Source organism: Cicer arietinum, chromosome 1, assembly GCF_000331145.2.
Source record: "Cicer arietinum cultivar CDC Frontier isolate Library 1 chromosome 1, Cicar.CDCFrontier_v2.0, whole genome shotgun sequence".
Classification (NCBI taxonomy): Eukaryota; Viridiplantae; Streptophyta; class Magnoliopsida; order Fabales; family Fabaceae; genus Cicer; species Cicer arietinum.
The window spans coordinates 9,786,139-9,797,102 of record NC_021160.2 but is presented as its reverse complement, the minus strand read 5'-3'; the positions used below and the strand labels follow the sequence as shown (position 1 = coordinate 9,797,102).

At 26.0% G+C, this 10,964-nt stretch overlaps 1 pseudogene; it reads right to left on the bottom strand.

Moving 5' to 3' along the window:
* LOC101498983 (pectinesterase 4-like) overlaps positions 1 to 1,171 on the bottom strand; it is a 6,284-nt pseudogene extending 5,113 nt beyond the window's left edge.
* Between the last annotated feature and the right edge of the window lie 9,793 nt (positions 1,172 to 10,964).

Sequence of the window (10,964 nt, the reverse complement as noted above, 5' to 3'; positions counted from 1 at the left end):
TAGGGAATGTACTAACACCCTACAACATTCGTTAAAATACGGTTACATAAAACTAATTGTGCAAAATTAATATTAACTTAAATATATTTATTTCTACATATTATTAAATATGAATATCAATTCTTTGTTTTTTTGAATGTCATTTTAAAATAAAAGTATGCTTAAGAAATAGAAGTGAAAAAAAGAGATTTTTTATTAATGTGTTTAACAAGAGTGTGATCTTGTTCCTTCGTATCTCTTGGTGCAATTTTGAAATCAAAGCTATGTAGCTCTTGGTAAAAAAAATGAGGTTGTATTGATTGCTTTTAAAGAAAGACGTTTGGTTACGAAACTTTAGATAAAGGAAAAAGACCTCGAGTCTGAGAAATTTATTATAATGAGTATGTTTCTTTTTGTTTGAAATTGGTTGAAAATGTTTAAGATCACAGAGTTATCACAACTCATGTGTTTTAAATGAGGACTAACAAGATGTTATATCTCGATCAATTCAATTTTATTAAAAGATTATTAATTTGAAGTTTAATATCATCACGTTGTCACAATTCAGATGTTATAAATATTTAAGATTAATAAAATGTCTCATCTCAATCAATTTCTATACTTATTGTTAATATTTTGTTTGTTAAGAAAAAATTAAAAAGCTAAACTTAAAAAAAAAATTAAAAAGAAAGAAATGTAAAATATGGTCTGTCGTGAAAGAATAATAATAAGATATTAAGCATACCTTGTTTACATATAATGTAGTAAAAAGTATATATATATATATATATATATATATATATATATATATATATATGTATGTATCTGGATGTTAGAGAACCATTGATTTCACAACCTAGGCACAAACATCTGTTTTGGATCATACATCAGAGCCAAACTCATACATAGAGAAAACTCAAAACAAGGTTGTTCATTGATAATTAAAAGGGTACAAGTGCAATATTTTTTTTTATATCTGAAATACATTGTTTCTATCGCTCTCGACGAATTAAACTATTCATTGCTTTTATCAACAGGTGTGACAGATGGAACTATGATTGTTTTTGCTTCCCTTTGGAGTACAGGGGACCCTTTCAATGGCTTGGTTGGCTATGAAAGTGAGTTTTTTACAACGATCCATCCATATTATCGCTTCTTGTCCAAGCATCTCTATTGCTTCCACTTGATCCATCATTCAATTTTTTAACATATTTGCTTCCTCTTGTTCCTTCAACCACACATCTCGGTACATAGCAACAACTTCTTTTTTTTCAACATTTTCTTCTTCTATCCTTGTCTTATATTCCACTCCCACTCTCTCCAACTGTTGTTTCAAATATTCCAATTGCCTTTTTGCATTTCTCTCACTAATTTCTGAATCTTTCAACAATTTTCTCAATTTCTCAACCTCCTCTCGTGCTTGGTCTCTTTCTTGTCTTCTCAAACATAAAGACTCGTCAGAGGCCCTTAAATTGCATTGAAGCTTGACCTTATAATCTTCCTCTACCTTCGCCCTCTTATTTGATCTTTCAAGAGAAATTGTCTTCTGCTCATTTTCCAACAGGACAATCTCATATGCTCGACAGACTACCATCAATTCTTCTTGCATATTCTTATTTTCTTCTTTCGCCTCTAGAATTGATGCTTGCAACTTCTCAATTTCTTCACTAACGATAGGGGGTTGCATTGGTGTTTCATTAGTCGCCTCAGATGTACGACGAAAAGGTAGCTTAATCTCTTGGACCCTATTCTTGACCCACTGTCGGTAGCAATCATCTGCACCACAACTTCTACTTCCTAGTTCCTTCCCTTTTCTGATTATCGTATTCCAAGATTGACGTACTCTCCCCAAATCTTCAATGTTTTCTGGACCCATGTCATAAAGAATAAAAGGGGTTATCAGTTTTGGTGTTGGTTTCCTATGATGGGATACCCAAGTTATCTCAAGGACAATAATAGGTTATAATTCACATAACCTCTAGTCCCCATAAGGGGTATATTAGGGAATGTTCCACATTGGTATATTACTTCTCGCCATTTCACAAACCATTGAATTGTTTTTTCATTAAGATCTACCGTATAGTACACGTCAGCGAGGACGGTTGTTGTAGGATTTTTTTGTCTATTCTTCAAAGCTAGGAAGACATCGATTGCTGCTAAATCAATAATTTCTTCATCACTCGGGAATAGAACAACCCCATAGATTGTTAGAGCTAGCACCTCCATAAAAGCACTCCAATCTTGGGCTTTAGCTAAATGATGTGCTCTTTCTTCAAAAAAACTTCTTAGAAAACCAGAAGTCCTTTTCTTCTTTTGGCTAATCAACTTTTCCTTTTCAACCCTTAGTATCTCAGCTACTTTGGTTGTGGATGGATAATTTCCCATGTAACGATAAGGTTTCCTATTTTCTAGGGAGTAGCCTAAAATTGGTCCAAACTCTTCCAAAGTAGGCGCAAGTTGGAAGTCTTGAAAGGTGAAACATCTCAAAGGAGAGTCGTAGAATTGAGCCAAAGCGGTAATAGCCCCTATTTGTACTTCCACGTCCAATAAATCAAGAATCTTTCCATATTTCTTAGTAAATGTTGACCGGTGATTAAGTTCCAACAAGCTACGAAGTTCTTTTAAACTGTCAATTAACCTGAGGCTTTTTAGCTTTCAGATTCATAGTTTTCCTTAGCATTGGAATTGCAGTTTCATTGTTGGATCCCATTTTTAATCAAAGATACCCACACCCTAGCTTTGAATTCAATGGTTCTCTAATGGACCTACATAGAGATGAATGATTATGAATATTATATGGTATGGTGTTGAAAATAACTTTTAATGCATGAAATGAATGCATGGTACTGTAAAAAAATATTTAACTTTATCATTAACGATGATAGCTATTTGCATGGATGCAACAAAGAAAAATTGAGAGGTATACTGATGTCGGATAGTGGAGAAAAAATAAATAAATAAATAAATAAAAATGCAAATAAATAAAAAGATTGAATTGCAGTTTTGTTTCCTCTATTTTAGCTGAATCACGAAAATAGTCCCCCTATTTTATTTCTCCTCAGTTTTGGTCCAAAACTTGATGAAATGTCATTTTTTGCGCTTATTTAAGTCACATTATGTCTCAAGATCTCGTGATGCAAGAATTTTACCTAAGATATATGATCATAAAAGGTGTGGTGTGACTTAAATAAATGACACTTAATCAAATTTTGGACTAAAATTCTGTTTGGAGGACCAAAAAACTGAGGAGAAATAAAATAAACGGACTACTTTCGTGATTCAGCTAAAATAGAGGAATCAAAACTGCAATTAAGCCTAAAAAATATATGGCATTTAAAAGCAAGAAGGCTATGATGTGACTTAGATGCATTCTATCTAAGATTGAAGAAATTTTAAAGTCTATAAACTTCTAAATCCGTGAATTCTTTTTTGGGCAGGTTCTATAATCCTAAAATTCATTGGTCTCTAGAGCCAAGTACTCGTATCGAAACATCAATACAAATAGGAAGTACATCCAAAATGTAGGTATTTCTAATGGAGTCACACTCTAGATGAGATTTTTGCAATAACAAAATAGGATGTACATCCAACATGATTACCACTAAACCCCTAACTAAACTTAAGCTTTACTCAGGCCCGAGTATAGGGTCTCACTCATAAGTGTGTGTCTTACTAAATGTGTAGGGTACATAATAAATATATTCAATAATTTCATAATGCTAATAAAATACATATATATACAAAAAGAAAATAATAATAATAATAATAATAATAATAATAATAATAAAATAATCTACTAGTTTACAAGAATATTATAATGACAACTAATATTTATTAAAAAATAATAAACCCATAAATTAAAACAAAACAAAAAACAAACAAACATAGAGAAAAAAAAAGTAAAAATAGTATGTTGCGCATACAAAATATTAAGTGGATTTTTCACACACAAATATCATATTTTCTCACTTTTAGAACAAAATAATACATAATTGATTTAAAATATGTTTGTTAACATTTTAAAAAAATGCACAATCTTTATTTTAAATTAAATTATAACAAATAAATATGTAAATATGAAAAAGAAACTAAACCATTTTATTTATAAGCAAGAAATATAGTAAAGGGAAAAAAATTTCTTCAAAAAATATTAAAAGAAGTACAAGCACTGGTCAAATTCTTACAAAATTAATTGTCTACACTCAACATCATAGCACAAAAAACTATTCACTTTACAAAGAATTATAATATTTTACGGTCAACACATCCTTACAATAAATTAGTACAAGAAATAATTAATTAATGTGTAAACAACATGGGCTAGCAAGAAACCATAAAATAAATGTTGTATTTTAGATTTATACCAAAAAAACAGAGGTTTGAAATAATAAAACAAGTATACAGAACAATTTTTAAATTTTATTTTACAAAGAAGTTGTATAAAATAAATGAGAAAGAGACAAAGAGAGAGAACCTGAAAATAAAAGTGATAGCTTCCGAAAAGACTAAAAAAATACTGTTAAAATACAATACAAAACTAAATATTAGTGAAATAATTATAATTTATTAATCAATAATAAATGATGAAGACATAAAAATAAGTACAGACTATCCTTTCAAAAAAAAAAAAAATTAACATTATACAGAAGCCAAGTCAATATATAATAGTCAATAACTTAATTAAACCATAGATTAAGTCCTCATGCATTTTTTGGCCTGTTAGCTTATCATAGTTTTTACTTTTAAATGCAAATTTCATTGATCACTAATAAGTCAATAAGAGGTGTTAATTCAGCAAGACAAAAGTGTACATAAGAGAGTTGTTTTACAATATTAGAGACATACTCTCAATAAATATGGATAATCTAATATTGTTATGGTACAATGATAAACCTTATTATTTTTAGTAAATTTTAATAAATTTTTTTTTTATTTTTTATTATTATAAAATTCAATGTTACTAAAAATAGCAAGAGTGCACCTTTGATATTTTTTTTAGTGGTTTATTAAACAGCATAAATTGGTTTGTTAACGTAGTGTGAATCATGAATTAAAAAAAGAAATGTGTGAAAGAATGATATAAAAATAGGATGTGTGTAAATAACATTAGTACCAAGTAATAAAAGATCGAATGAGGCTAAGAATATTCTTAGTGCAACAAGTTAATTATAAGGATGATCAAATACCTGAAGAAAAAAAGAGAGCAATTAGTATTATAACAACAAGTAAAAAATGACTAATGGAAGCTTTAAAGGGAGCAAATAAATAAATAATAATAATAATAATAATAATAATAATAATAATAATAATAATAATAATAATAATAATAATAATAATAATAATAATAATAATAATAATAATAATAATATGAATGTTGATTAATGGCCTTCAATTTTCTTGCTCTCCAATGTGTAATGGCTGAAATTTATTGATTATTTCCTAAAAAAAAACTATTGATAAAATTATTGATTATTGCCTAAACAAAACTATATCGTGACAAATATAACTCATGGAAAAGAAATATTAAGTGAATTAACAAGTCATATTTTAAATGTATAGTTTTGTACAGTTAAATTAATATAATAAATTATTTAAAAAATGAAGAACATTAATTAAAAAAATTTCAAAACTTTAAAGTATAAGAAAAAAAATAACTTTATAATATTTATATATATTTAATGTGTGAGTGTGTGAAACTAATTTAAAAGTATTATGTTCTAAATATTTATTTTAATTAATTAACCATAATATAAAATATCTAAGATAACAAGAAAACAAATTGGAATTTAAATCAAATTGGAATTTAAATCTTATATAAAGTAAAATATATTATATTAGTTCTGCATATATATTAACAATTAAAATCTAATATAAATATATGTATTATTAATAACTATTAATATAACACACTTGTTTAATAACAATGAATTAAAAATATATGTTTTTTTAGTTTGATTATGTCTTTGTTAACCTCCATATACCAATGCATTTTTTAATATATAGATTAAGAAATTACTCAACTCAAGTATGAATGCAAGTACAAGTATATGAAAAAATGAATGTGGGGGAAGGAAAGGAAAATGAAGTGAAATAGAAATTTTTAGTGTTAATGGAAGTGGTGGTTTTGTTGTGTATATGTGTAAATGGAGGAAAATGGATTGCTATGAATACAACGATGGATAGGATAGGAAGAGGAAGAAGTGTGAGGAAGAAAAAAATTAAGAAGAAAAGTGATGTAGCAAAGAATATGGAAGAAATGTGAGGTTTATATAGAGGAAGAGAGGTGAGTGATCCATTAATTACTACTATATTTTCAAAGGTTTAATTATCTTGTGACTAGGAAATTCAAGGGGTAGATTAAGGTAACTCTCAAATTATTATTACTTTATTTTTACTATATACGTGAGTTTCAAATAAAAAGAGAAAACACAAATTGATAAAAATTGGCTAGTTATATTATTATTATTATTATTATTATTATTATTATTATTATTATTATTATTATTATTATTATTATATAACAATGAATATGAATAAAAATTAACTCTCAAATTATTATTACTTTATTTTTACTATATACGTGAGTTTCAAATAAAAAGAGAAAACACAAATTGAAAAATTTTGGCTATTTTTATTATTATTATTATTATTATTATTATTATTATTATTATTATTATATAACAATGAATATGAATAAAAATGATTAATAACCATGAACAATAGATCATTTTATTTTGGACTTATGACAAAAGTTAGTTACAAAAAATCATTTCAAACCTTACCCAAAAAAAAAACGAGATATTTTATATTTTCTATATATCATTTATACATAGAAAAATTTCATTTTAAGAAGTTACAAAAATTCTAATTTGTTTTATTTATTTATCTGAAAAAATTGCATCTATTTTGATATAGATTGCATCTATGCATTAAACAAAATTGAAATGAGGTATGGAATAATATGGACATATTTTGATATTGATTGCATCTATAATAAAATTGAAATAAATAAATAAAAAAACTTTGGGATTATGTCAAAATTTAAAACACATCAACCAACTCCTTATTAAATTACCACTTTAAACACTCTCTTTGATCAATGAAACAAAAGAATCATTTTACAATTTTGATTAAAACCAATAATAATTAAAACCACAAAATGGGACTAGCATAAGTAAATGCATACTCTCTCATTGGTTTTTTTATTTTCTACCATAAATAGATATGCAAGAATTAATGCTAGAGAATTTTTCATTTATGTATAAATCACTTTTATGTCATGGTTGTAATTTTTATTATTCTATGTGCTTATGTTTGATGAGTTTATGAACTGTTCACTTTCTTCTTTAGTAATAATATTGGTTTATAGTTATTTATCACAGAAAAGTACTATTAAATAAATGACAAATATCATTCCTTATGCCTCCTACACCTAAAACAATACCTATCTCATATTTTTGTTGCATAATTGTAAACATGTCTATCTATTATTACTGCATAGGACAAGAATTATTATTCATGTAGATCCAAATGATTTTCTTTTTGTTGCTAAGGGTTGAAAATTATTTTTTTTAACTTAATTGGTTTCATAAGTCCAAAAATAAAATGATCTATTGTTAATGGTTATTAATAATTTTTTATTCATGTTCATGGTTATTATACTCAATCAACATTGTCATAAATTGGTAAGGTTTGAATATACGAATAATAAATACAAAAAAGTTTCTATTCACGGAGTAATTTTTTTTTAAACAACTCAATCAATATTATGTTAATATTGTTAGTAATTATTAGAATTGTGTTAAAGATAGAAATTCAATTATTGATCTCCTTATATATGCACTCCTTAACTCATACATCATAGCTATTAAATCAACTTTTTATCTCTTAATAATGTTAAATTCTTTAGTCTATGAGTTGGTTTGATTTCTAAAAAAAAACGGGTTGACTCATATACATCATTAATCATATATATCAAATAATTTGATAATTAGGAATTTATATCTATATATATATATTAATTACTCATTTTTTACAGTAAAATAAAAACTCATTATCTTTGATAACTAAGAATTTGATTAATATAGACCAAATTTATTTCTATATCTATATATAATTAAAAAGAACGACTTTATATTTTTTGTTTTGTACGAGGCATTACCTCTTCAATCTCTAACATTTTTTACTAGAAGTAATAAGGTATAACATTTATTATATAAAAAATGACTTTTAGTTTTTAAGCCTACAAATTAAATAGTAAATAACAAATGAAAGAAAAATCACATTTTTAAAATCAAATACCATCAAATAAATACAATAAATGGTATGAATTTATATGCATTGTCATATGAAAACAACACCAAAATGTCATTATCATATTAAATTTTTTAGTACATATGCAAACACCTACTCTACCTATATGAAAACAGAGATTACCAATTTGAAAAATGAGTTGCTATTAAATTTAACATCTGCAAATACCATCATTGCTATTGATCAGCTCCCTGCAAATGAAATGAATTGGATTTTAGAAAAATGTAATAGTTACGGAAGAATATAAATGTGACTTGGGTAAACACCTCCTAATTTTTTGTGTGAAAATAAAAACTTGATCATTAGACTTTTCATATTTTTTTAAGCCTCTATTTCTTAAGAGAATAGACTCTAGTAATTAAAAATTCGGTTTTAAGGTAAGAAAATTAAACTAAGAATTTTTTTAATCAAGATTCAAATTTGAGTTCTCTCAAATAAATTGTCTTTAACTAATATTCATTAATCACTTAAAGTCAATTATTTCGCTATTTATCTTTTTCATGTTATAACAAAAATTTATATTATATATTTTTTGGTATGGTTTAATTTATTTAAACGAAGAGATCAAGAAATGAGATAACTTGTATTAAATGAGGCAAATGGACAAAACAATAGAAGTAAATGGCAGGTCCTATTTTTCATATTGATAACTTTTGCATGTCATGTGATAACTTGGTTTAATTTACCTTGTCATGTGATAACTTTTGTATATTGATCAATAGAAGCAAATGGACAAAACAAATGAGATAGGTTTTATTAAATGAGATGGGTCCTATTTTGTGGTTTTGATTATTGATTTTAATCATTTTGGTAAAATGATTCATTGGTTTCATTGATCAAAGAGAGTTCTCAAAGTGGTAGTTTGATAAGGAAATCTTGGTGAGTAAGTCATTACTATCATACTTGTTGGCTAGCTAGGAAAATTCAAGGGGTATATTGTGGCAGTAGCTACGTACTCTATACTTTTGTTTTTGCTTTAAAATAATGTTATATTTAATTCTCTATCTTATATGTTGGTTTGATTTCAAAAAAAAAAAGTTGGTTTGATGAATAAATGTGACTTCTAAAGAGAGAGAAAACAAAATAAGATAAAAATTTGTTAGATATTTTTTAAAAGGTTTAAACATGTTTTAAGTCTATAAAATATTTACCTATTAAACTTAGTCTCTATAAAATAACATATAATTTTTAGTCCATAGTCCATACAATAACAAGTGAATTAGGGTGAGTTTTATATCAAAATTAGATTATCTTTGACGAAAAAAGTCTATAAAAAAAGGCGAATTAAATTGAGTCTTGTCTTAAAAACAATAACAAAAATTACAAACTCAAATTTCTCTCACCAATTAGGCTGACTGTATACTAAGATTCTCCACCAATATTTATTTTAAGTATATTATTATTGTTAATATTAATATAATTATATGTATTATTAATAACTATTAATATAGCACACTTATTTAATAACAATGAATTACAAATATATGTTTTTCTTTAGCTCGATTATATCTTTGTTAGCCTCCATATACCAATGCATTTTTCAATATATAGATCAAGAGATTACTTAATTCAAGTATATGAAAAAAGAAATGTATGGAAGGAAAGGAAAATGGAGTGAAATAGAGGTTTTTAGTGTAGATGGAAGTGGTGGTTTGGTAAGGTATATGTGGTAGATTCATTCCTATGAATACAAGGATCGATAGGAAGAGGAAGAAGTGTGAGGAAGTAAAACATTAAGAAGAAAAGTGATGTAGCAAAGAATATGGAAGAAATGTGAAGTTTGTATAGAGGAAGAGGGGTGAGTGATCTATTAATTACTACTTTATTTTCAAAGGTTTAATTACCTTGATGAGTAGGAAACTCAAGGGAAAGATTATGGTAACTCTCAATTTTTTTTTTACTATATGTGAGTTTCAAATAGAAAGAGAAAACAAAAATTGATAAAAATTGGTTAATTAACAATGACCATGAACAATAGATCATTTTATTTTGGACTTATGACAAACCTTAAAAAAAAAAAAGAAAGAGATGTTTTACATGCATTGTCATATGAAAACAACACCAAAATGCCATTATCATATTAAATTTTTTAGTAAATCTGCAAACACTTATTCTACCTATATGAAAACAAATATTATCAATTTGAAAAATTAGTTGCTATTAAAATTTGGGTTTTAAAAAATCCATACTAATAATGTTCTTTAAATAACACAACTCTTCAGGAATTTTTTCCGTTAATGTTATTACTATTCTACTCCATGCAAATGCAATGAATTGGATTTCAGAAAAAGTAATTTAATAATTACGGAAGAATATAAATGTGACTTGCGTAAACAACTCCTAATTTTTTGTGTGAAAATAAAAACTTGATTATTAGACTTTTCATTTTTTTTTAATTAGTCTCTATTTCTTGAGAGAATACACTCTAGTAATTAAAAATTCGGTTTTAAGGTAAGAAAAATTAAACTAAGAATTTTTTCAACCAAGATTCAAATTTGAGTTCTCTCAAATAAACCGTCTTTAACTAATATTCAATAATCACTTAAAGTCAATTATTTCGCCATTTACCTTTTTTCATGTTATAACAAAAATTTGTATTATATATTTTTTTGGTATGGTTTAATTTAATTAAACAAAGAGATCAACAAATGAGATAACTTGTATTAAATGAG